Raw genomic sequence first — 25201 nt, forward strand, 5'->3', positions numbered from 1 at the left:
GCACTGATAGGATAGAAGGATTTCTTTGGTTACCGACAATCCAGACCGACATGGTTAAGAATAAGGTTACCAGTATTCGAGGCCAACATCTCTTGGATTCAGCATTGGCAATTTTTTTTTATTCATGTATTTATGTTATCTAGCCAACATGTAATTTGATATTTTATATATCTTTCTAAGCCAACATAAGTCATGATAGGTTGTATAGGGTATATAGGTAAGTTGGATTAGATCATTTTGATCGGAATAGACATAGCTTAACCGGAACTGTATTCTGGCATAGAAGATGCTATCTTTTGCATTTCAAAACTTCTCCAGATTGTAGTCTAGATTTATATGTAGTCAGTGAGGCTTCTTTTGTGATTGAGAAGTGAGCTCTAGGCTGTAAGCCTTCCTGCAAGTGCAAGCCCCTTATATTTTGTAATATCTCTTCATATGGATAGTGGATTGATATTATGGGTCACAAATTCCACCGTGGTTTTTCCTCTTCGAGGTTTTCCATGTATAATTCTATGTGTTATGGATCTCATTTTTGCGATTGGCTTATTGGTTGCTTTACTTCTTTCTGATTGGTGTATGCATGTTTTAATAAGGCTAAAATTGTACTTTCTGGTATAACACTGATTCACCCCCCCTCTCAGTGTTATTGGATTCCAACAATTGGTATCAGAGCTTTGTACCTCAGATGAAGTTTAACAACTTGAGGGAGATCCTAAATTTGGAATCCATGGACATGGGTTTGGAGAAGCAACTTGAGATGACACTTGAAGATTATGATGTTGAAAGGTTGAAAAACTTAAAGCTACAAGATGAATTGAATTCTGCTAAGGAATTCTTTCTTGTCCTATAAGAGAGACTATTATTTGTTCAAGCTAGGAGGAAGGAAATTTTGCAAAATTAGGATGATGAAGAGAAAGATGCATTTAAGGAACAATGTTAGAAATTAAGTCAGGAGAACATGGTTATGAGAAATGAAATGCAAGCTATAACTATGAGAATGTCTAAGGAGATTGCGGACTAGAAGAAAAAAGAAGAAAATCTTATTGTATCCCTGAAGAACAAATTTGAAGAATGTGGTAGGTTGGTTCATGATAATGATATGTGTGGAACTGATTTAGTACAATCCTAGAGTAATGAAAAAGAGCTTGAGAGACAAATGATAATTGTGAGAGAAGATCTAACTACTACAAGTGAGTACAAAGAGAAATTCAAGATTAGTTCAACATAACTAGATGAGTTATTGAAGAGACAAAGGCAGATTGGAGATTCTAGTAGACTTGGATTTGAGCAAGGACAGAGTTCCAGTACTGCTAATGGAGATGAAAACCATAAGGCACCGGTAAGGCAATTTAATGCTTATAAATTTAATAGTAGATGTTTTGTTTGCAATAGATTTGGTCACATGTCTTGGCAATGTAGAAATAGAGAAAATTAGAACCCTAATTCTGCTCTCGATCAATGTTCTAAATGTAATAAGCATGGTCATAAGACAAAAGATTGCAAAATGAATGTTAAATGCTATGCATGTAAAAAATCTGGACATATGGCTAATCAGTGCAAGTCAAGCAATTATATCAGTTTTAGCAAAGCAATTCAAAAGAACAATGTTACATGTTATGCATGTAATGAGGTTGGACATATTGCTGAATTCCATAGAAGTAGAAATCCACCGGTGAGCAATGGAGGATCAAATGAGAAAGGGAAAGAGAAGGTTAGTGAAATCTGGAAAGATCATATTCAGAGATGGGTCAGGAAGACTGAAGAACAATCAGTAGATGGGAATGCACCAGTTACTTATCTGACAGAGGAGGTTGCTCCTACACTAGAAGGTAGGTCATTCAATAACTAAGGCAAATGCCTTAGGGGTAGGAAAAATTCATGAAGATACTGCACATACCTCGAAAAGAGGTTCTAGAAGATGTTCTAGACATTGGAGATGCTTAACTGACATGGAGGTGTTCTGTTTGAGATCTAATATCTTTCACCTATAGTCATTGATGTCAATGAAAGATTAGGGTTTTTCTCAAAGGATAAAGGGTCAAATTCACTTCATTTTTTATCACCTTGCATTCAGAGAGATTCGGTGTGATTAAGAGTGACTAAGAGCGATCAGAGGCTATTCAGTGCGATCAGATTTCTTCTTGAGCAATTTCACCGACGACTTGAAGAGTTTGTTAAGGGTTTCACCGAAAGAAATCATCAGGTATTTATCTTTAATCATGGAAGTGAGATCATCATCTATTCCTATATTTGTTGCAAATCCGACTGTAGTAGAGATCAAGGACCGCTCCATGCCAATTTTCAAGCGGTATCCACATGTGGCAACCCTGGAAGATTTGGTTGGAGCATTTTCCCATGTTCTAGAGGGAGTTGTTTATGCTGAAGACGTTAGAGTATACATACATTATCACATTGAGGACTTAGGGACATATGAAATAAAGGGCATGTACATGAGAAAGCTTATGGAATATTTTGGAAAGATCAAATCGACATATAAGAACATTAAAGACTTAGGGTTTACCGGCATTCTGGACATTCTAGAATTCGAAGATGAAATTATTGGGTATGTTTTGAGCAGAGTACATGGGGACTTTATCTAGTTAGATAGACCTTACAAGATTACCAAGGAAGCCATCAGGGCAATCACAAGTTTACCATAGGTTGGGCAACATCCAAAAAAGAAGGTTTCAAATGATTATATCAATAAAATCACTGACATGACATTTGACAGGCAATCTATAAAAATAAGCACTATTACTGATACAAACATTAGATTCGGTAGCATGATCATCGGCTATAAGGTAACTCAGTCAAGCCGACTGAGTTGTGTTTCTAGTTCCTACATTTTCACAACATATAAGATGATGAGAGAAAATGAGAAATTGGATCTATGCAGTTGGGTGTTAGATGAGTTATTAATAAACCTAGAAAAAATTAAAGGTGAAAAGAAAGGGACTTTCTAGTATGGAAACTTAATTGTCTGCTTAATGTTATTTTTCATGAATGACACTCCTGGTTTTGGGAAGAGGCAATGGACATCTGATATCCCGGTAGGGAGACAATTGAAATAGTCAATTGCTACTTTAGGCAGTCAGAGAGATGATAAAGTATGGGGATATTTTAAGGGATTCTAGAAGTCTGTGAAATCTAGGGAAATGGTTCCTAAGCATATTGTTGAAAAATATTTAATTGACATATACTTCATGGTGAAGAAAGATGAAACACTTATGGAAGTAGTTAAGACACTGAATATTTGGATTGAGGAAATGGGCTATGAAGTTGATGCACAAATCCTTGAGGCTTATGCAAAAATGTTGATTGATGCACCTGCTAATGAGGTAGAGACGCCCTGTGGTACTGCAAAACAAAAAACACAAGAGGTTGAAATAGAGTTCAACAAGAAGAAAAGAGAGAAGAAGGAAGGAAAATAAAGAAAATTCGTTGAGAAGGTCTAACAGGACATTAACGCATTAATTGATGCTGTCCCAGAGAAAGGTAGGAAGAAGAAGGATCCAAAAGTACACATTGAGCCTATTACAGTTGAGTCTGAATTTGAGGATGACACACCCTTGGAATTCAAGAGGGTTGTAAGGAAGAAAACAGAGGAAACAAAGGTAGAAGCTAAAAAGCAACTAGTTAGGAAGGTTACATTCAAAATACTGGCATAGAAGCAAGTACCAAAGGTAACACCTTCAACCCCATTTGGTACTGCAAGAAGGAAGAAGAATGACATCGATCTGGCAATTCAATCTGGTAATGTAACTATCATTCCACCAAAAAATTGTGCAGAGTTAGTTGATGAAATAACTAAGGATGGCATGTTAAAGAATGTACAATTTTATTATGAACATTTAGAGGATGATGAACAAAGAGAGGTAGAGGAAGCAGTATTATTATATTTGGATATTTATAAGAAATCCTTAATAGAAATTGAAAACCAAATACCAGATGAATTATATAATATGTTAGATGCTAGAAGACTGTCAACAATGCAAGAAGACAATCATATTAAAATTCAAGAGTTGTTATTTGTTTATGTTACTACTGCTCCAGAGGAAATGGAAAGGACACTTGAGGTGGCAGATAGAAAATTCTTTAACAACAAACATAGAATAACCAATCTAATGCTAGGAAGGGTAAATGAGATAATAAAGGAGACCCACAAGGCATTGGTTAAGTTCTTAGGAGAGAACAAAGGTTTCTTTACTTCACCTGAATCAAAGATAGACAATGTAGACACCCCGGTTGAAGGAAAAGGAAAGGTTATTATGGGTACTTCACCCTTAATTTTGAAGAGAATTAAGATAGTGTAAATTGAACCCCCAATAGATACAAGTGTACAGACAAATATTGAGACACCAACAAATATAGAGAGTGAAAAGGTTGATGTTGTACAGGGTACTAATATTGAGGATAATAGTCCTCTAGATACAAATGTAAAGGTTGAGGTTACAACTCCTACAGGAGAACTGACAGTTACAGAGACTGTACCAAGTGGCGAAGCCACCGATGCAAGTGAGGAAGCTATAAAGGATAAATCATTAGAGGAGAAGAAAGGGGAATCTGATAGTAGGTCCATCATTATTGTCAATTGACACCTCACAGGTTGTTAAAAAAAACATAATAAAGATGAGTCCTACTGAACTCATGATGATGACTACACAAAAATTAATGAAGGAGGGATCTATGGATAAAAGGATTATTGATCAGTCAATCACCATTTTACACAGACTAGTCCCAGATTGCAAGATTGATAGGGAAGTGAGCCCATCTAGAAAGATTAAAACAATTACTAAGCACATTTGAAAGGATTTTCAATCCTTGCAGCAAATTTCAAACCAACAAGCACTGGAGAGGTTCACACAAGCTAAAAGCGCTGCATTTGATCAGGTGATTGAATCTGAGAAGAAGAAGATTGATGAAAAACTGAAACTGATAGATAATTCTTTGAAGCAGTGTACACATATTTATAGGGTATGTTGTAACACATATATACTTATAGTTAATGTGGATAAGAAGATAAAGGAATTTCAAGAGAAAATTGCAAGTATAGCTAATTCTTTTGATGAATTGACTTCATTGACTACATCCATTGATGGTCAAATTTTGATTTTGGAAGCCCAAATTTTTGTTCTTGACAAGAAAAAAGACAAAATCATAAGAAGAGCTAGAAGTTTGAGAGGCTTGGTGAGTCCCCAGTTGGACTCACTTAGTGTAAGAAGGAATGTATGGATATGGTTGGGAAGCCCACACTGACAGAGCTAAATGAGAAAGAGTCATTTTTATATACACTGAATGGACTTCTTTTTATCTCCGACACTTTCAAATCTGGTTGGGATACTTATCTTGAGCTATTGTAGAAGGCATATCTAGAAATTTTCAAATTTGTTAAGCTCTGGTAAGATATTTTTGGGATATTCATTGTACAGTTTTGGATCTTTGACATTCTTTTTAGAATTTTTGATGGCATTGATGTCAAAGGGGGAGTGATATAGATGTGAAAAAGAAAAGAGGAGTTGTGTACATTATGGGGAGACACATGGAGTATTTTGCATTGATGAATATTCAGCTCAGGCGGAGCAGGGAGGATGAAACCGACAGATGAAACCTTGACCATTTTTCACATGAGTGTTGCCATCAATGCCAAAGGGGGAGATTGTTGGTAATTGACACTCAATTGGTTAGTTTCACTATGTTGTCATTGATGGCAACATGGTATCTTGTTCCGACTTCATGTTTTGGTTAAGTTGTGTACCGATAGGCATTTCACAAACAATACACTAGCACCATCACCGACATGATAGAAGGATTTTTTTGGTTACCAAAAATGTAGACCGACATGGTTAATAATAAGGTTATCGGCATTGGAGGCCGACATCTCTTGGATACGACATCGGCAATTGTTTTTGTTATTCATGTATTTATGTTATCTAGCTGAAATGTAATTTGATATTGTATATATCTTTGTAAGCTGACATAAGGCATGATATGTTATATAGGGTATATAGGTCAATTGGATTAGATCATTTTGATATAATCATGGTAATTAAAAAAATGTAATGAAGATGTGGATGTGATATTATGTGAAATATATCAGAGAGATCATGTATGTGAGGATATTTATGTAAGGGTTATTCTGGTAAAGGGTTTAGGGTTTAAGATTGGAACAAGCAAAGCTTAACCAGAGCTGTATTCTGGCATAGAAGATACTATCTTTTGCAGTTCAACACTTCTTCGGATTGTAATCTAGATTTATATGTAGTCAGTGAGGCTTTTTTTGTGATTGAGCAGTGTGCTCTAGGCTGTAAGCCTTCCTGCAAGTGCAGGCCCCTTATATTTTGTAATATCTCTTCATATGGCCAGTGGATTGATATTGTGGGTCACAAATCCCACCATGATTTTTCCTCTTTGAGGTTTTCCATGTATAATTTTGTGTGTTATGATTCTCATTTTTGTGATTGGCTTATTGTTTTCTTTACTTCTTTCAATTCTGTATGTACCGGTATACCAGTTGGTGTATGCATGTTTTAATAAGGCTAAAATTGTACTTTTCAACATAACACTGATTCACCCCCCCTTAGTGTTTTTGGATTCCAACAAAAATCTCCAACTTCATTAGAAAATCTTTCCAAAAATCAACAAAAACTAACCTTGGATGGTGTGTCAAAGGCCTATTTATGCCCATCTAAGTGGGTTACAACCTCAAACCGCCATAAAATAACTTTCCAACCATATTTTAAAAAGTTTCTTCAAAGTTGCAAAAGTTGTCATGGCAATAATGACAACATTTTATAACTTTTACATTTTATGTCATATAGACCCCAAACTTTCCCAATTAGGTCTAGTTACATCATAATGACCTCAAATGGCCTATTTACATGAGAGAACACAAAACAAACAAAAATCTCAAATTTGTAATATTTGTAGAAGCAAAGTGCATGAGTATTACTTGAATACTCTTACATTTCCCCAGTTCTTGTAGATTCGTAGACAACCTTTACAAATCCTTTTATGGTAATCACCAATGTTTGACTGGTTCGAAAGCATACTGGAGCTAACTTGGGTTAAGTTTTTTTTGGTCACAAATTTGACTTGAGATAATGAATAGATGTAATGAGAATAAGGTTGATCCTTGGGGATTTATGTAGGTGAAATTAAGTGAGGTTTAGGTTATATAAAAAAGATTATATTGAAGCATGTTACTTTTATATTAGTCATTGAATTGAGGATCTCCTAGTCAAATTGAATCCAAAAAGGAGGAGAGAAGTGTAGGGTTTCCAGTTTTTAGCATTATATTTTAATTTCTCTTTTAGTTAAGATCAATTTTGAGAACTCACACAATTCATTTAGGTGATTCATCCGAATAATTCTCTTTGAAATAGGTTCTAAAAGAAGGTAAATGTAATGTAGATCTCTTTTTTGTAGATATAAAACAATACTAGACTAAATATATGCACTTGTATCAAAGTGCAAAAAAGTCTCTATATAATCTCTCTTTATAAGAACCATAACCCATGAAATATTTTGCACCATATTTTGTTAAAGGCTTCCCACAAACATATTTCATGAACATCTTCCTCATACACAAAAATCTATGTTCCAATCTTACGATATGTAGAACATTTGTGAATCTTTTAATCCTCTAATCACAAAGCTTATCTTGACTAAGGATCTACACCTAATAATACTAAGGAATATATATATTTTTACCAAGGTAGACATTTCCTTATAGATAGTGCGTATTTAGATTAGAATTAGCACACTAATTGGACACATTCAATAGACTAGATCAAGACTTCACCCTCAATTAGTAGACTAAACCATCGTACATATCCTCTAAGGGGAAGGGAAAAATGATATAGGTTATCTCTCACTCGCACCTTAAACCCCTTTACATAGTTATCAATATTTATTTCTTAGAAATAACTATATCAAGATATATTAGTGTTTGTAATTCTTAGAAGAAATCATGTTTATCTCACTTCAAAGTAGATTGGCATTCATATCAGTTGTTTATTTATATTAGCTGAAAAGGTATAGGAACACAAATATGGTAAATCAATTGAATGAAATATTGATATTACCATATGATTAATTGATGAGTGACTACATGAAATCCTAACTAGTTATTATCTCTTAGACCCTTCACCTTTATAGTGCCATTTGTTTCTTTATTTCTCTCTAGAAATCATTAAATAAAGAAAATTATATATTTTAAACAAAGATAATAAGAACACATAAATAGATGACATAATTTATACCATGGGAAAACCATTTTGAGAAAAAAACCTAGCCTCCAAATCTTGAACTATTATATTATTAGTAAACTTAGTTACAATATAATTTGGCTCAATACTTCATATGAGATCATATAGCTATATAATTATAGAGATATTTCAATAGGATTTAATAGTACATATGATCATATTATTAATACTCACAACCCATCCTCAATATATAGAAAATAACAACACCATAAACTAGAAGTATTATTTAAATACATCTATTTTAAAACATTGACTAAGTTAGGCACTCAAATTCATGCATAAAATTTAATTCCCAATCTCATTATAAGTTAACTAAAAGCCAAATAGAAAATAATGTTGTCAACTTTTGTGCTCTATTTGGACTTATCCTTGTTTTTTGAAAATATGTTCCTTGTTTTTCTCCTCTTTCATGCTTAACACTTCTTATAATTCATTTTCTATAACAATATTACACACCTTAGAAAATTGTCATAGTTGCATTTAGCAAGTTTCATGATACTACTAGATACTTTCAAATAGTTGTATTCAAATTATAGCTGACATCTAGTGCCACTCCAAGTAGGATGCCTCATCTACGTGCCTATAATAAATAAACAATTAATTAAAAATTAAACTTTAAACATTAGGATGGAATAGTGTATGACACCTATCCCAACATTTACCTCAATTTTGACTTGCATGGAACTAATATGAAGATGCATGCCAAAGTATACCAAGTAGCCAATATGAAAAAATATTTAGACACCCATAAAGAGGATATCATAATGATGTAAAATTTTATACTCTACTTGCAATGATTTATTTATGTAAAGACCTACAAGCACAAATGAAAAGGTTCCAATAAATTCCATTTATCAATGATTAAAAAACATGCATAAACATACTTTCTAAATTGTTCTTGAACAAAAAATTAAAATGAAAAAGGATAACAAGAATTTTTTAGCACAAAAAAATAACTCTAGGTGATGTAGAAATAAGATTTTATTCAAATAAATTAATAAGATCCTATTTGGCACAAAAATATGACGCGTAAAAATTAAAAAAGTAAGGATCTATTTGCCAATTATTATGAGCAAGAGCTCACAACTACAACCATAATTATGTCCAAAAATAATAGTGATAGCATATGCTCCCCTCAAATTATTTGCACATATAGGATACAAATAATTTGAGGGGAGGAGAAAATGATGTGGTCATGTAGAGTATAATAATCATGTAATAGTTTCCATCAATAACATCATATATATTAAGATGTAAGTAGATAAACACATATGAAAAGGGATAATGAGGTGCACCCAATGTTTCCCCTAATATCAAGGACATAAAGGAAATAACAAATCTACATAATTAGATCCTATAAGAATAAGGAAAACCTATCATAGAAGATGTGAATATGTAAACCTAAATATGAAAGAATATCCAATAAAATGTAAGCAAGAAAGAACATGACAAATATAGTAGTAATACCACCTAGAATTAAATATATGACAATGATGAAACATACATGAAAGGATAAAAAAGAAGAAGAGTAATAGGCTTGGAAGATCTAACACCATTTATGATTGCTTTATAACATTGTAAAGCACTAAAACATGATACATTTAAAATTTCAAAAACATTGAATACCATGTGAATATATTCAATGCAATAACTTTGAAATATATCCTGTATAACATTATAATTATAAGAATAGGATCAGATAAGATGATCCATTAGATAACCTATAAATAATCTAAATGGAAATTGTACAAATTGGGTAAAAACTTAGTTTTGAACATTGATGTTATATGTATCCTTTCATCACAGAGACATAAAGTGAAGAAATTTGAGAAAAGCTTTATAACAATATTATGTTAATTTTTTTGGGATACATATAATTTAAAGAACCAATTAATCGCGATAATTTAAACTTACCTGACACCTTTGTAATATAGCTAAACCTGCAGTGCTAGGAAAAAAATACAAAAATATATGTATATGTAAAAAATATATTAAATACACATTCAATATTTGTATCAACATAAAAAAGAAAACATTTAAATAAATTTATAAAAATCAATAAACAAATGTAATCACTACATACTAGATAATTTAAAAGCTGAGTGCATAAAAATAAACAGATATATTATCAGATCTAATGTCATTCCTGTAGCAGAATGGGTGGAATTTTTTTTTTCTAGTTTGTTCAACCCAGTGCCTAAACATATGCGTTAACCCAGTTGTGCTTTTCTTACTCAGCAGGTACCTAGCAAATGTGAGATTCCCCATATTGAGAGCAAGTTGCTTAATAAATATCTATTTATTTTAGTCCATTTAACTTCCGCAGCGTGCCAACGACAATTTGAATTTGATTTGGATTATGTGCGGGAATTGGGGTGGGTGACAGCTGTTTATTACAGTGGACAGCTTAGCTTACTTTGGCTAGCAGCAGCTGCTCAATTTTTTAAGGAGCAATTTGTGGAGCAGGTGGCCCCATGGATAGTCAAATGATTGCTTATTTTTATGCAATCTTCTTAAATTATTTTGTAAATGAAATTATTGATAATATGTTTTACAAATAAAATTCATAAGCAAAATTTTATTAGGCAAGTAAATAGGAGAGCAAAAAATTAGCAAAAGATTCCAATTTATCTTTTTTTCAAAGCTTATTTTCATTTTTTAAGCAGCCGCTGCTCCACTAAAATAGCAAAAGATTCCACTTTATCTTTTTCCCTTAATTAGAATTTCACATGAGAACACTCTAGGTGCTTAACTTTAAGCAGAAAATGCTCATAAGCAGATGCATAAAGACATGAGGTTAATGTGTGCTGTTTAAAGTTAGCCCAATAAAACATAAAGTTAGCCCAATAAAACATATGATCGCTAGCAAAAAGCAATTGCATATTTCCCCATAGATTGTAACAAACAACAAACAACAACGTAGCAAAGGTATCGGTCGAGGTGTGGAAGGATAAGAGAAGAAAATAAAGTAAGTTTGAAAAATGAAATGAGATGTTATAGTTTCCTCATCGCAAGCTTAGGAGAATTAAAAACAAAAGCATTGGTGTTGCAGGGAGTGGAAAGAATAGCAAAACGATGCCTTAAACTTCAAAGTTTCTAAAACGAAATGAGCTCCTGATAAACTAAGTTGTACGCATTTGTGGGTAACTAGAGAGAAAGTGCCAAGTGAGGTAAACTTTTTGGTTCACGACTTTCACGACTTCTATAATAGTGTTCCTAGTGGACATCAACCAATTATAACGAAACTTAACATTAGAGAATATAAAGGTGAACAAACACTAATCGTTTCGAAGCTCGTAGAGTATCTAAAACCAAATTGGATCCTAAAGTTAAAATAAGGAGTGAGAGCGATAGAGAGAAAACATAAGGACACATGTCATGCCAATGAAGAAAGATACATTCTGACATTGAAGTACCAGTGCCATAAAGATTGTCCTATTTTTTTATATCCCACCATAATAGGTGACTTTATAGAATGATTAGGAAATATTTTCTCCATTCTTAACTGTAAACCATCCGTTTTCTATGGGTTGTTAGCAAAATTCATAACGGTTTAAATTTTGCAGCAAAGGAAGGGGAATTCACGCAGCAACTGATGCTCTCCTCAACTTCTAAAGTTGACTCTACAAGTTGCACAGGTATGTATCGAAAACCTAAACCTCAAATTACACATTGTTGCAGGTAAATGAAAAAGTGATTGTTTGTTAGTTTTCAATTTCAAAATAAACTTTGTAGCTAGATTTTTAGTAATTATATATTTTCATTAGGAACCATAGAGGGTAAACATATGGGTTCCAGAAAAGTTGAATTTAAAAGGGAGTTTGAATTGGGTTCCTTGTGGCTACAGAGGCACATGAGCTTGTGGAACAATGCTTACTCACTTATGACTTAAATCAACGAAGGGTTATCAAGAATGGTCAGGTGTATGCAAATTTAACCCTAGAAGGCATCACATGGTTATTGGGTATTGTTTGACCCAAATCAATCATAGTAATGAATAAAAACCAAGCAGAGGCCGATTTGTCAAGCTCAAGGGGATCTTGTGAGTAAATTATCAGAGAAGAGTGGTTTAAAAGAAGACAAGAGAAATTGATAGCTAAATTGGCTAAGATTATACTAAGAATAGATTTTCAACCAGAGTTATATGTTCTTGAGTCAAATAGCAGAATTATAGGTTAGTGGGCAGTTCCAAGATTGGATGTTCGTGTTCATTCAAAGTATTAGGAAAAGAAAGGGTTTCTTTGATTGGGATCAGTTCATTGGTGATGCAATCCATGAATTCGTGGAGTTACATGGCAGGGGTAGAGGTAGTTACAACTGATCCAGATTTAAATTAGATGGAAAGAAGCAAAATCACAGAACCCTAGTTGTTCAATTAGTCAACATAAGTGCTCAAAGCTATACCTATAGTAACTTCACAACCAGTGACACATTTATTCACTTCCTCGCCATCAATAGATAAGCACTAATTGAAATAATGAGAGTAGTGCCAATGCTAGAGGAGGACCCCGCTAGAATGTAGATGTGTCAAGAATTGACTCAAGTACTTTCAAAATTCATAAGCCCGGAAGGACTGAAGGTCATGTATTCGAAATTGGAAAATGGAAAAGCTTCGCAAGTTACACAGCAAGAAGAAGAACTAGCTATTTAAAATGAGGCCCCATCTAAGGTTGCCATCAGTGACTTCATAGATGTGGACCAAGGAGGATTCACATATCCAGAAAATGAAGAATTTATGGAATTAGAAGAAACAAAGACATAATAAACTCAGAAGTAAACACCACCAAGGGAAGAAAAGTAGATGGTGAAAATCATGTCCTTGAGGACGGGGAAGAAAACCTAGGTGCATAAATGGGGTTAGGTGCTTAGACCAAACATCGTGAGGAAGAAATAGGTGGAAGTACATAAAAGGGTGGAAGTGAAATGGTCATACAACTAGAAAATGCTCTGTCAGATACTGAGAAATGGTGAAGTAGGAGGGAAAAAAGGTTTCGATCAAAATGTACAAACAGGTGAAAGGAGGTGGTAGAAGAGGCTCCTATATTTTTAGTGCACATTGTAGATCCAACTTACAAATTTTCATATAAAGTTGAATTTCTTTGTAATATAAAAAGATCATGTGCCTGTAGTCTATAATTTTGTATTGTATTTTATTTCATGTTTAAAAGCAATACAATTTGGTTATTTTTCTTCTTGTATTTTTTGTGTGTTAATCTTTGTTGTTGTTCCATGTGTGAGTGTTTAGTAGAGTTATCCTACATTGACTCTCTTGATTGGCCTTTCTTTATGGTTATGTAAAATAACGAAAGACAACAAGCATGCATGTAAGTAACCTAGATGATGCATTACATATGGTTAGATTCCATTTACTGCTCCAAATGAAGCATTCCTATAATTACTCTTCTCTTCAATTAGTAGGGTTCTTGAATGATTACTTAATGCATTGTAATATCCAAGTAAATGTCTTTAAGCATCATGACAATCATTTATTACGTAGACATGTATAGAGTTACCTTTAAACAACTAGGGAAATAGGATAGGTGCTGATAATTTTCAATTTGAATTTTTGGTAGCTTGTGTTTAGTTTTGCATAGTGTAAGATTGATTCAAGACCAAAATAATGCTAATGTGAAGGAGACATGTAAAGACATAATAAATGACTCATATATAAGAATATGTATAAATACTGTAGCATAGGAATTCGGGAAATCATCACAAACATTCTAAAAACTAATCTAGCTCAATCACGAAAGCTTAAATGTAATGATCTATCCTAAACACACTCAATAAAGACATAAAGACAAAACATTCAAAACTAAATACTATGCAAACCAAACGTAGATCTGAATGCTTCCTTCATGCGGCTCCATTGTTCTTCTTTCCTTTCCAAGTAGCCTTTGTTTGTGGATCTCACCTTCAAGTGCATACACATGAGATGAAAGCAAATAGACAAAATTATGGCGCAAGAGTACTCGAAATGTGATTGTTTTGACAAAGTAATTCCAAACAAGCGATTATTAGATCGAGATTGAAGAAATTCATCCAATTTATAGACAAATTGGAAAAATGGCAAGATTAGCATGAAATTGATTCAAATGGAAATTCAAATCAATTATGTCAATTATGACAAATTATGATAAATTATGCACTTTCTATGCAAAATTTGATTGATTGATGATTATGACAAAATTATGACAAACTTCTATGTCAAAAATTGATTGATTGTCAATTATGACAAATTATGACAAATTGAAATGTCATTCCCATGAAATTAGGAGAAAAATAGGAGAGAATTGAAATTAGGATTTAGAAAATTAGAAAAAAAGAGGAAAATTAGGAAATAAGAAATTAGGTGAATTAATTAATAATTTGGCATTTATTAATTAATTCACAAAAAGAGGAATAATTAGCCAATTAAATGAACATTTAATTGTGATGAGAAGACTTAGGATAAATAAATAATTTATTAATCCTAAAGGGAGAAATGACAAACAAGGTTAAATGATTAAATCACTAAACCCTAGAAAATGAATTAGCAATGCAAGGATGACAATTAGGTCTTGATGAAAGATAATTGACTCGATCATGATTCTGATTAACAAAGAACCAATGTGATAAATGATTTGATTGATAAATGCGCCAATTGACGAGGAACAATGACTAATTGATCCAAATTGACATAATTGAGACAAACAACAATCAATGACAAATTGATTGCAAAATGACAAGATTGACAAGAGGACAAGAATCGATGACAAAATAAATTGCAAGATTGAAAATGACAATGATCAATGACAAATTGATCACAAAATGACAAGATCAAACATAACAATGATCGATGACAAATCGATCGCCAGATGATAAGATTGATAAGAGGACAAAACCCTAATTAGGATTGACGATGTCCAAAATAATGATAAATGAGCACGCACATTGATGCGATAGGATAAGATCGATCAAAATCATGACTGAAGATTGTTGTCGACAAGACCAAATTTGAGAGCGAGATGAATGAAGAATGTAGAAGAAGGACTCAATGCTCACAAATGATAAAAACCAAGTGTGTGACATAGGAGAAATGTTAATGCGACGCAAAAACCTACAATGAGGCAATGCGCAAATGTTAAAGTATGACTCTGCAAGCGTTGACCATTTTTAGGTGTCTACATTTTGCCCCTCTTTGAGACAATGCGATTTTAAGCGTTGTTTCAAAGAACAATAATGAAAATGCCCTAGACAATGACAATGACATATGCATGCCCCCTGGAGGAATTGGCCGGAAACATGCAGAAAATAGGCCAATTGATCGATAAAAAATGATAGGATTGAACGGATTGACAATCGGATATCGGATGCATGAAGAACAAGCAATTAATGACACAAAAGACCATGACCAACATAAGATGGAGAGGGTGCACGTCCATCTATGCACTGACAAAGATCTATAAATGAGACCAAGAGGTTGAAAAGAGCTCATTTGCACTAGCCAAAGAGGTGAATTTGTTGCTCTAGACAAGGACATTTGCAGAGAGATGGCGAACATTCCAATGGTGGATCACCTCGAAGAACATGTACGCACATTCAGACAACCGGACGACGCAGGAGTAGTGGTATGTATCTCAAAAACTCATATTTTCAATTTCATGAATTTTGCTTGCTTGCGGGACATTGCGGGGCCCACAAGGAGTGCAGAAATTGACTTCTGTGCCTGTGTAGGGCGAATCCTACGCTTGTGTAGGGTCTTCTATGCTTGTGTAGGGTACACAGGCGCAGGTTACATGACACAGGCGCAGATTCCTTGAAACAGGCGTAGTTGTGCATTGGGAACTCAATTTTGGTCCAAAACGATATGCGAATGATCCGAAAAGGGGGGATAAGGGTAGGATAGGTTAGAATAGATGAAAAACACCCTGAGTTGGACATGAAAATGAGGAAATGCAACCCATAGGAGAAAACCCTAAAACTGACAAAATGTGCCCCAATTGTGATATAGAGTCGACTTCCCACTCGCTGGAGAGGAGGAGGGAGATGATGAGGATGAGGAGGAGGAGGACGGTGATGAGGATGAGGGGGATGACGAGGATGGAGATGAAGAGGGGGATGACAAGGATGAGCCAGATTCAGGCGAGCATGAGGCATTGCAGGATATACCCATAGAGCCGGAGACAGCTAGCATAGAGGAGATGGAGATGTGTAGGGCTACCATAGCGAGTCAGCAGGATCATATTGCGACTTTAGAGAGAGGGCATGAGCAGTTCAGAGCGGAGATAGCTAGACTCATAGTGGCTCGAGATGCAGCAATAGCTCAGGCACAGCGAGAAGAACAGAGAGTCACTGAGTATATTGGGTCGATTTGGGATGCTAGTGCACGTGAGATGGCACAGATGCTGGTAGAGACCGGAGAGGAGATACGCCATTGGAGGACACTATATGAGAGTGCAGTCCCACCAGAGTAGAGAGCACCTTCATATCGGGCATGATCGAGGACAGAGAGCAGGGCACGCTCTCGGAGGTCATTGAGCAGCATGGGGGTGAGTGGACCTATGAGACCACCACAGCCAGGACCAGGAGGGACATCATCCTTGAGACATGACAGGGATGAGGAGGATAGAGGGAGCACCCAGTGATAGAGGCACATGCTCCTAGTGGACATTTATGTAGTTTGACATCTTGTAGTTAGCCTGCGGGCCATACTTAGGACAGACAGTCCAATTTTGTACTCTGATATTATTGTGACATATGATATGATATGCATCGATATGATGGGATGCAATGTGTTATGACTGATAGCTATATTTTTCATGTATGGATGACTTATGCACTGTTGATGTACCATTGTGGAACATGTATGGATATATATATTTTATGTGTTTTTGATGCATTTATAATATGAAATGGATAAAATGCTTGATGTAATGCAAATGTACTAACCAAATGGATGCAGGATGCAACATATGTGTGTGGGAAAATCGGAGCACTAGACCAAACTGACTATCCGAACTGATGGAAGAAATGTTAGTAAGAAGAAATGAGACAGAGGACAGTTAGAGACAAAGAAAAACTTGCTTTCACTAATGCACTTTGTAGGTGAGAACCTTTATTTTAATGTAGCAAAATGGATGCGTAGCATCATGGCATGGAAGGCCAGAGCTAAAATGCAACCCTTTTTGCAAAAGACACATCACAGACAAACAACAATCACAACAAAAAAAGAAAAGGACCATGAACCATCCCGGTCACTCTAAATCACTCAGTGACATCATCGAGCAACATAGGAACATGATCGAAGATAAAGATAAATCAGTAAAAAGATAAGATACACAAATTCCAACAAATCAAACAAACATCTTGATCTTCATTGTCAAAAGTTGAAAGTGCTGATAGGATGATCATGCTGTCTAGTTTCAGGACATGCGGTACCCCGTCTAAGACAAGACATAGTCTTGTTTCGAGTATACCACACCCTGTATAAGACTCATGATAGTAGAGACAAGGACAAATGATATTGAGGTTGATTGATATGACAATTTTGATCAGTTTGAATGTCTGGTTTGAGTAAAAAGTTCATCTGTTTATGCATGATTTTATTAAAGTATAGTGTTGGATTGCGTGTCATTGGATGTATACTCAGTGAGCTGTCTATGCATAGAGGGGTTATTTATTGTTTTGTTTTGCTTTTCGAGTTTTTACAATTTTGTGTTTGTTTTTTCAAGACTTTATATGACTTTTTTGGATTTTTTTCAGGACATTATATGATTTTTTTTTTTTTTGGATTATTTCAGGACATTTTTCTTTTTTTTTTTTGATTATTTCAGGACATTTTTCAATTTTTAAGAGATTTTTTCAGTGCATTTTTCAATTTTTAAGAGATTTTTTCAGGACATTTTTCAATTTTTAAGGATTTTTTCAGGACATTTTTAAATGCAAAAGTTCCAGTGATTGATCATGACAAGGGGAACGCACTCAATGCGCATCTGAAAGATATACATAGACCGTGACCAAAACATATGTACAAGAAACTAGAGTATGCAAGATAATGATGTTGACCAATAACAGGCCTGGAATAGGACATTGGGTCTAGACAAAGATAGACATGATAAACCGGCCAAGAGAAAGCATAGCTAGAGGTCATGACAGATGACAGAGCAATAATCTCATTACTCATGGCGCCTGATTGCCAGGTTTTCACCATGGTACTTGCCCAAAGCGCCTGTTTGCCAGGTTTTCACTAGAGGGCGAATCATTTTTCTTTACTCTTTTGCTCTTTTTTTTTTTTTTGTATTTTCTTTTTTCACTTTTTTTTGTATATATATATTTTTTTTCATTTTTTTTGTATTTTTTTGCTTTTTCCATTTTTTTTGTATTTTTTCAGGATCATACTTGAAGAAGTGCTGATAGAAAATTATGCCCAGTACTTGCAAAGATGCATGTTGTTTACAGGATCAGACAGAGGTTCACCTTCTGGAGTAGCAAGCTGATATGCCCCCAAGCCATATGCTGCAGTTACTATGAAAGGCCCAACCCAATTAGGTTCAAACTTACCTTTGATGATGTCAGTAGACTGTGCATTCTTAGGGTTTGCCTTTAAAACCAGATCTCCCACTTTGAAGTGTCGCCTTTTGACCTTCTTATTATAAGAGCGACGAAGATAGTTTTGATATGCTTGCAAATGTGTCAGAGCTGTCTGACGTTTCTCATCTAACATCTCAAGCTGGTGCAACCGAGAGACTCTGTGTGTCTCATCATCAATCAGGTGTTGCAAGGAAACACGCAAGGAAGGAATCTCCACTTCCAAAGGTAAAATGGCTTCCGCACCATACACCAAGGAATAAGGTGCTGCGCCAGTAGGTGTGCGGATAGAAGTGTGATAGGCCCATAGTGCCGGATTCAACTGAACATGCCAATCTCGACCAGCGTTGTTGACAACCTTTTTCAGGATCTTGATAATGGTTTTATTTGATGCTTTGGCTTGACCATTCCCCTGTGGATAGTATGGACTGGAGAAATGGTCTTGGATATGAAACTTTTCACAGAGTTCCTTGACATCTTTATTCTTGAAGGGGCGACCATTATCAGTGACTATGGAAAGAGGAACCCCATACCGGCATATGATATAATTCAATAGGAATTTTAAAATTTGCACACCAGTGATATAGGTCATGGGGATAGCCTCGATCCATTTTGTAAAATACTCTATGGCTGTAATGATAAACTTGTGTCCATTTGCAGATGTCAGGTGAATCTTGCCAATAAGATCCAATCCCCATTAAGAAAAGGGCCACGGAGATATGACAGAATGAAGCTCTTGGGCTGGTGCATGAATGTAGTTTCCATGGATCTGGCATTTGTAACACTTCTTAACAAAATCGTGAACATCTTTTTCCAGAGTGGGCCAATAATACCCAACACGGATCAACTTTTTGGCTAAGCTCAGACCATTGAAATGGCCTCCACATTTACCATCATGAACCTCATGTAAAGCCGTTTGTGCTTCATCAGAATCCAAACACCTGAGGAGGGTATGGTCAAAAGAATGATGGTAAAGGGTGTCGGCGATGATGACATATTTGGCTGTCTGTCGGATAAAGGTTCGGCGTTGGTTAGCAGAAAGGTTGGGTGGTAAGGTTTGGGATTTCAAATATTGATATTCATCATTGTACCACGGGGAGTTGGGACCAACAAGAATGCACATCACATCCACTGTCGGAATGTCAAAAAAAGGAACCAGCAATTGTTCAACTAAAAATTCACATTTGTCCATATTGTGGGGCATATTCAACATGGAAGCAATCGTAGCCATCGCATCTACCGACTTGTTTTGCATTCTTGGAACTTGATTGAAATGGATAGCCGTGAATTTGGTCTTGAGGAAATCTACCATATGCTTATAGGGAATAAGCTTTTCATCTTTTGTTTCGTAGTCATCATTCACTTGTCAGATGACTAATTGAGAATCTCCATAGACTTGCAAATGCGTGATGTTCCAGTGGACCGCTACTCAGAGTCTTGTGACCAGTGCTTCATACTCTGCAATGTTATTGGTACAATGAAAAGTTATTCTGTAGGACTTGGGAATAGCATCACCTTGAGGGGTGACAAACAAGATGCCTGCTCTGGATCCAAACTTGGTATGGGACCCATCAAAGTATAACTTCCATTCATTAGAAGATGTGAGAGCAAAGATTGATTCATCTGGAAAATCGGTCAATATGGGATGATCATCAGAAATAGGAGCCTCTGCAAGTTGATCTGCTATGACTTGTCCTTTTATCGCCTTTCGCTCCATATACTCAATGTCAAATTCACTGAGAATCATGACCCATTTTGCTAGGCGACCCGTCAAAGCTGCTCGGCTAAGCAAGTATTTTAAGGGATCAATTTTTGCAACCAACAATGTTTGGCGGCTTAACATATAATGTCGAAGCTTTTGTGTTGCAAATACCACTGCTAAGCATGCCCTTTCAATAGTTGAATAATTTAGCTCATAACCTACCAGTGTCCGACTGATATAATAAATAGCTCGCTCTTTGCCATTCTCATCTTGTTGGGCCAAGAGAACTCCTAATGCCATTTCAGTTGCAGAAATATACAATAAAAATGGCTTTCCTTCTATAGGAGGCATTAGGATAGGCGGCCACAACAAATATTCTTTGAGAGCTTGAAAGGCTGATTGACATTGCCCAGTCCATTTAAAAGCGACACCTTTGTGCAGTAGATGCTAGAATGGATGACATTTATCGGCCAACTGAGCTATGAAGCAGCAGATTGACTGGAGTTTTCCTTGCAGACTGCGTAATTGACAGAGATTAGAAGGAGGAGGCATATCCATTATTGCTTTAACCTTGGCAGGGTCGACCTCAATGCCTCTATGAGAAACAATGTACCCTAGTAACTTGCCAGCTATGACACCAAAGACACACTTCTTTGGATTGAGTCTAAGCTTGTAGGTCTCCATTCGGTCAAAGATTGGGCCTAGGATGGCTAAATGACTATCTCTTGTGACAGATTTGCATAACAAGTCATCAACATAGTCCTCCATCAAAGTATGCATGAAATCATGAAAAATTGTCGTCATTGCTCTTTGATATGTTGCGCCTGCATTTTTAAGACCAAAGGGCATCACATTCCAACAGTAGGTACCCCAAGCACAGGTGAATGCTGTCTTATGCTGATCTTCAGGAGCAATGTGAATTTGGTTATAGCCGGAGAAACCATCCATCAATGAAAGCATCTCATATCCAACAGTCATGTCCACTATGATGTCGATATTTTGCAATGGAAAATCATCCTTAGGGCATGCTTTATTGAGATCCTTAAAATCTGTATAGATTCTAATGCCCCCAGTTACTTTTCTAACTGGTACTAAATTTGAAATCCAGTCTGCATAATCGATGGGTCTGATAAAGCCCACATCCAGTATTTTTTTCAGTTCCACCTTGACCAAAAGAGCCACCTGGGGATGCATCTTTCAAAGTTTCTGTTTGACAGGCTTGGCATCGGCTTTCAATGGCAAATGATGAAGGACTAATTCTGGATCGAGGCCAGGCACATCTATATAGGACCATGCAAAGCTGATCTTCTTCTCAAGAAAGAAATTGACAAAATCTATCTTTTCCTGTTGTGATAGAGAAGCAGCAAAATGAATGACCTTAGGGTTGTCAGGTGTACCCAAATTGATTTCCTCGGTCATTTCCACAAGCAATGTTGATTTGTCTTGACTTGATAGGGGTATGTCCACTCTTCCACCTTTGGGCACCTCAGAGAAGTTTTCGCTCGCAAGTACATCTTTTATTTTTACTTTTTCATGGTCAGAGAGTGCCTTACGGTTTTCACTCAAAGACCTATTCTTTTGTTTTTTTACTTTTTCTTTTCTTTTTTCATTTTGATGACTGGAAGAGGGAGTTGACTCCCCAAAATATGCTGTGGAATCCAAATCGTTAGCAAATCCTGCCTTATGATCACCTTGTGGCATGCCTTCCCGTAGTCCAAGGAATTCTGCAATTGCTTCGTCATTTTGAAAACAGTCCAATGTGAGTGGTTCTTGTTGGTCATGTTGGATAAGCTGGGGATAGATGAGGGGCATGTCATCAACGGTTGTAAGGAGAGAAAGGGCTGATATGGTAAAGATGTTAACATCTATGGTGTCACTATCTGAATTGCTTGTATCTGATTCGGAGCTTGGATCCCAGAATGACTCTATCCAAGCATGAGGACATGTTTTAGGAAGAGGAGTTATTTCATGTTTGTCTTCCATAGGCAAATTATCAGGGTCAATGAAAATATTGTCGAGGGCATAGGAGCTAGAAGAAAAAGAACTCCACTCCCATTCATTGGAATCAGTTTTGGGTCAGGTATCCTCAGGTGTTATTTCATCATCAGAGTCATGCCCTTTTCTACACGTGGGCACTTTGGAAGATGAGGGTCCAATTTGCAATGGTACAAAACCTAACCCTAAAGTCAGAGGTCGCATCTTGGGTATAACAGGTTCTAGCCTTCCATTGTTGTTCAGGCCTAAGCCACTGCAGCTGTCATATCCTTTCTTTTGCAGCATAGTAAACCCTTTTCCGTATCATTCCATTGGCAACCTTATAGGTGGGGTCTTAGTTGGATCTTTATAAAGCCAATCTATGACATCATCATCTAAAGTTTCTTTGTCAAGTTCACCCCATCTTGTAAATGTAGTGGGAGGCTGATATTGAATAATGACCTTAGGTTCCTTTTGCAATAAATGCGGTTTGCCATATGATTTTGGAGATATTGGTAAATTCCCGATGAGGAATGTTTGATCCATTGAATATTCTCCGCATCCTTGGTCTTGTATCTTCAATTTTCCTTTGACAACATCTAACAATTCATTAGGATCCACATAACTATGTGAATTGGCCTCTCTATTGACTGGGACTTGCTGCTGAGGGGTATCCTTTAGAGTAGCACAAATTTGAAATGGATTAGGATCTCCTGGAATTGTTATTTCAGTTCCATTGTAAGGATATTTTAAACATTGATGATAAGTGGATGGAACTGCTTTCATGGCATGGATCCATGGATGACCAAGAATCATATTGTAAGGGAGATCGAGGTCCAAGACTTGCAAGAAAGTGTTTTCTGTCACTGGACCAACTCTGATAGGCAATGTAATTATCCCTTTGGATGGGCGTTTAGCATCATCATATGCTTTTATTGTTATTCTTCTGGAAGCATCAATATCATTTTTTGTATATCCAAGGCCAATGACCACTCTCAAGGTACAAATATTAAGACCCGCTCCGCCATTTATCAAGACTCGTCAGATTTTGCAATTATGGACAAAGACTTCAAGGTGCAAAGGATCATTATGAGGGAGCTTATCAGGTGAGATATCATTATTAGAAAATGCGACATTTTGGGTAACAGCTAGATATCCAATCCGGGCTTGAAACTGGTCAACATCAATATCTGTCGGGATAGTGGACTCAATTAAAGCTTTATCCAGGACTGCACAATGCATGGGAGACATTGTCAATAACTCAAGGATTGATATTTGTGCAGGTGTCTTTCCTAGATGATCCAAGAGATTATACTGGCTTGCAGGAGTTGGTTTGGAAGGAGCTGCAGGAGCTCCTTTCAGGACTATTCTAGATCGACGAGTGGTGACCACGCAAGAGGGATCTTGTCCCTTTATTCTCAGGGTAGAAACATACTCATTTGACACATGAAAACAATTAATGACATTGTTATAACCAGTATTCGCATAATTTGCTGTTTGGGTAGAGTTTGAAGAAGATGCTTTACCCTTGTCATGATCAAGCAAAGGAGTTTTGAAAATAGTATGATCAGTGTTAGAGGTCGCATGGGGTGGATCTACCTCAATTACTCCTTGCTCTAACAAATCTTGAATCATATGTTTCAATTGAAAACATGACGTGGTTTTATGTCCTTTGGACCGATGATATTCACAGTATGCATTATCATTCCACCAATGCAGTTTTACCACTGGTTCTGCCTTGATATCTGGTAGCTTAATAAATTTGGCTTGTATTAATTGCTTCATTACCGACTCAATAGGCTCTCCCAATGGCGTAAATTACTGAGGAGGCCCATCCCTTGATCAGAAAGGTTTGCGCTGTTGGCTTTGTTGCTGGCCTTGTTGTTGATTATATTGTTGAATGTATTGTTGAGCATGCTATTGGTATTGCGGCTGTTGAGTAACATTGCTCATTGGTGTTTGATTTTGTTCCATAGTTGACATATTAGGAACACTCAATTTCTTGATTGTGAATGGGGGTTGATTTGCATTCACCGCTCTTGCATCAACAACACCATCATTAGTGACATTCTTATTTTTATACCAAAATCTGTTTCTGTCCCCTGAATTGTTCATGTTGTCACTGTCTTTGTTGAGCTTGATAATTCCTTTAGCTACAAGAGCCATTTCAATGCTCATTCCTTTCTTAATGAGTTTCTCAATAGTACTGGGACTTTTCAATTTTAGTTCATACATCATTTCTGGGACCAAATTTTGGATAAACAGATTCACTTGTTGTTCTTTGGGTATATCTAGGGAAGAATGACTATACAAGCTTCGCCATCATTGCAAGAAAGTCACTAATGGTTCACCTTGCTTTTTCTTGGTGTTGCATAAATCTGACATGGTCACGTCACTGTCGATGTTGAACGTGAAGTGAGATAAAAACTTTTGAGCCAATTCCGACCAAGTCTTTATATTTCCTGGCAGATGTGAATACCAATCCATGGCTTGTCCCGTGAGACTTCGTGCAAATAAGCGCATTACATATGTTTCCTCATAACTCACTTCAGTACATGTCATGAAAAATGCTCGAATGTGATCTTTTGGATTGCCATTCCCTTTATATTTCTCAAAATTAGGTGCCTCAAAATGCTTAGGGAATGGAGGCATGTATAAGCTCTTATCAAATGGATTAGGACACAAATCC

Source organism: Cryptomeria japonica, chromosome 7, assembly GCF_030272615.1.
Source record: "Cryptomeria japonica chromosome 7, Sugi_1.0, whole genome shotgun sequence".
Taxonomy (NCBI): Eukaryota; Viridiplantae; Streptophyta; class Pinopsida; order Cupressales; family Cupressaceae; genus Cryptomeria; species Cryptomeria japonica.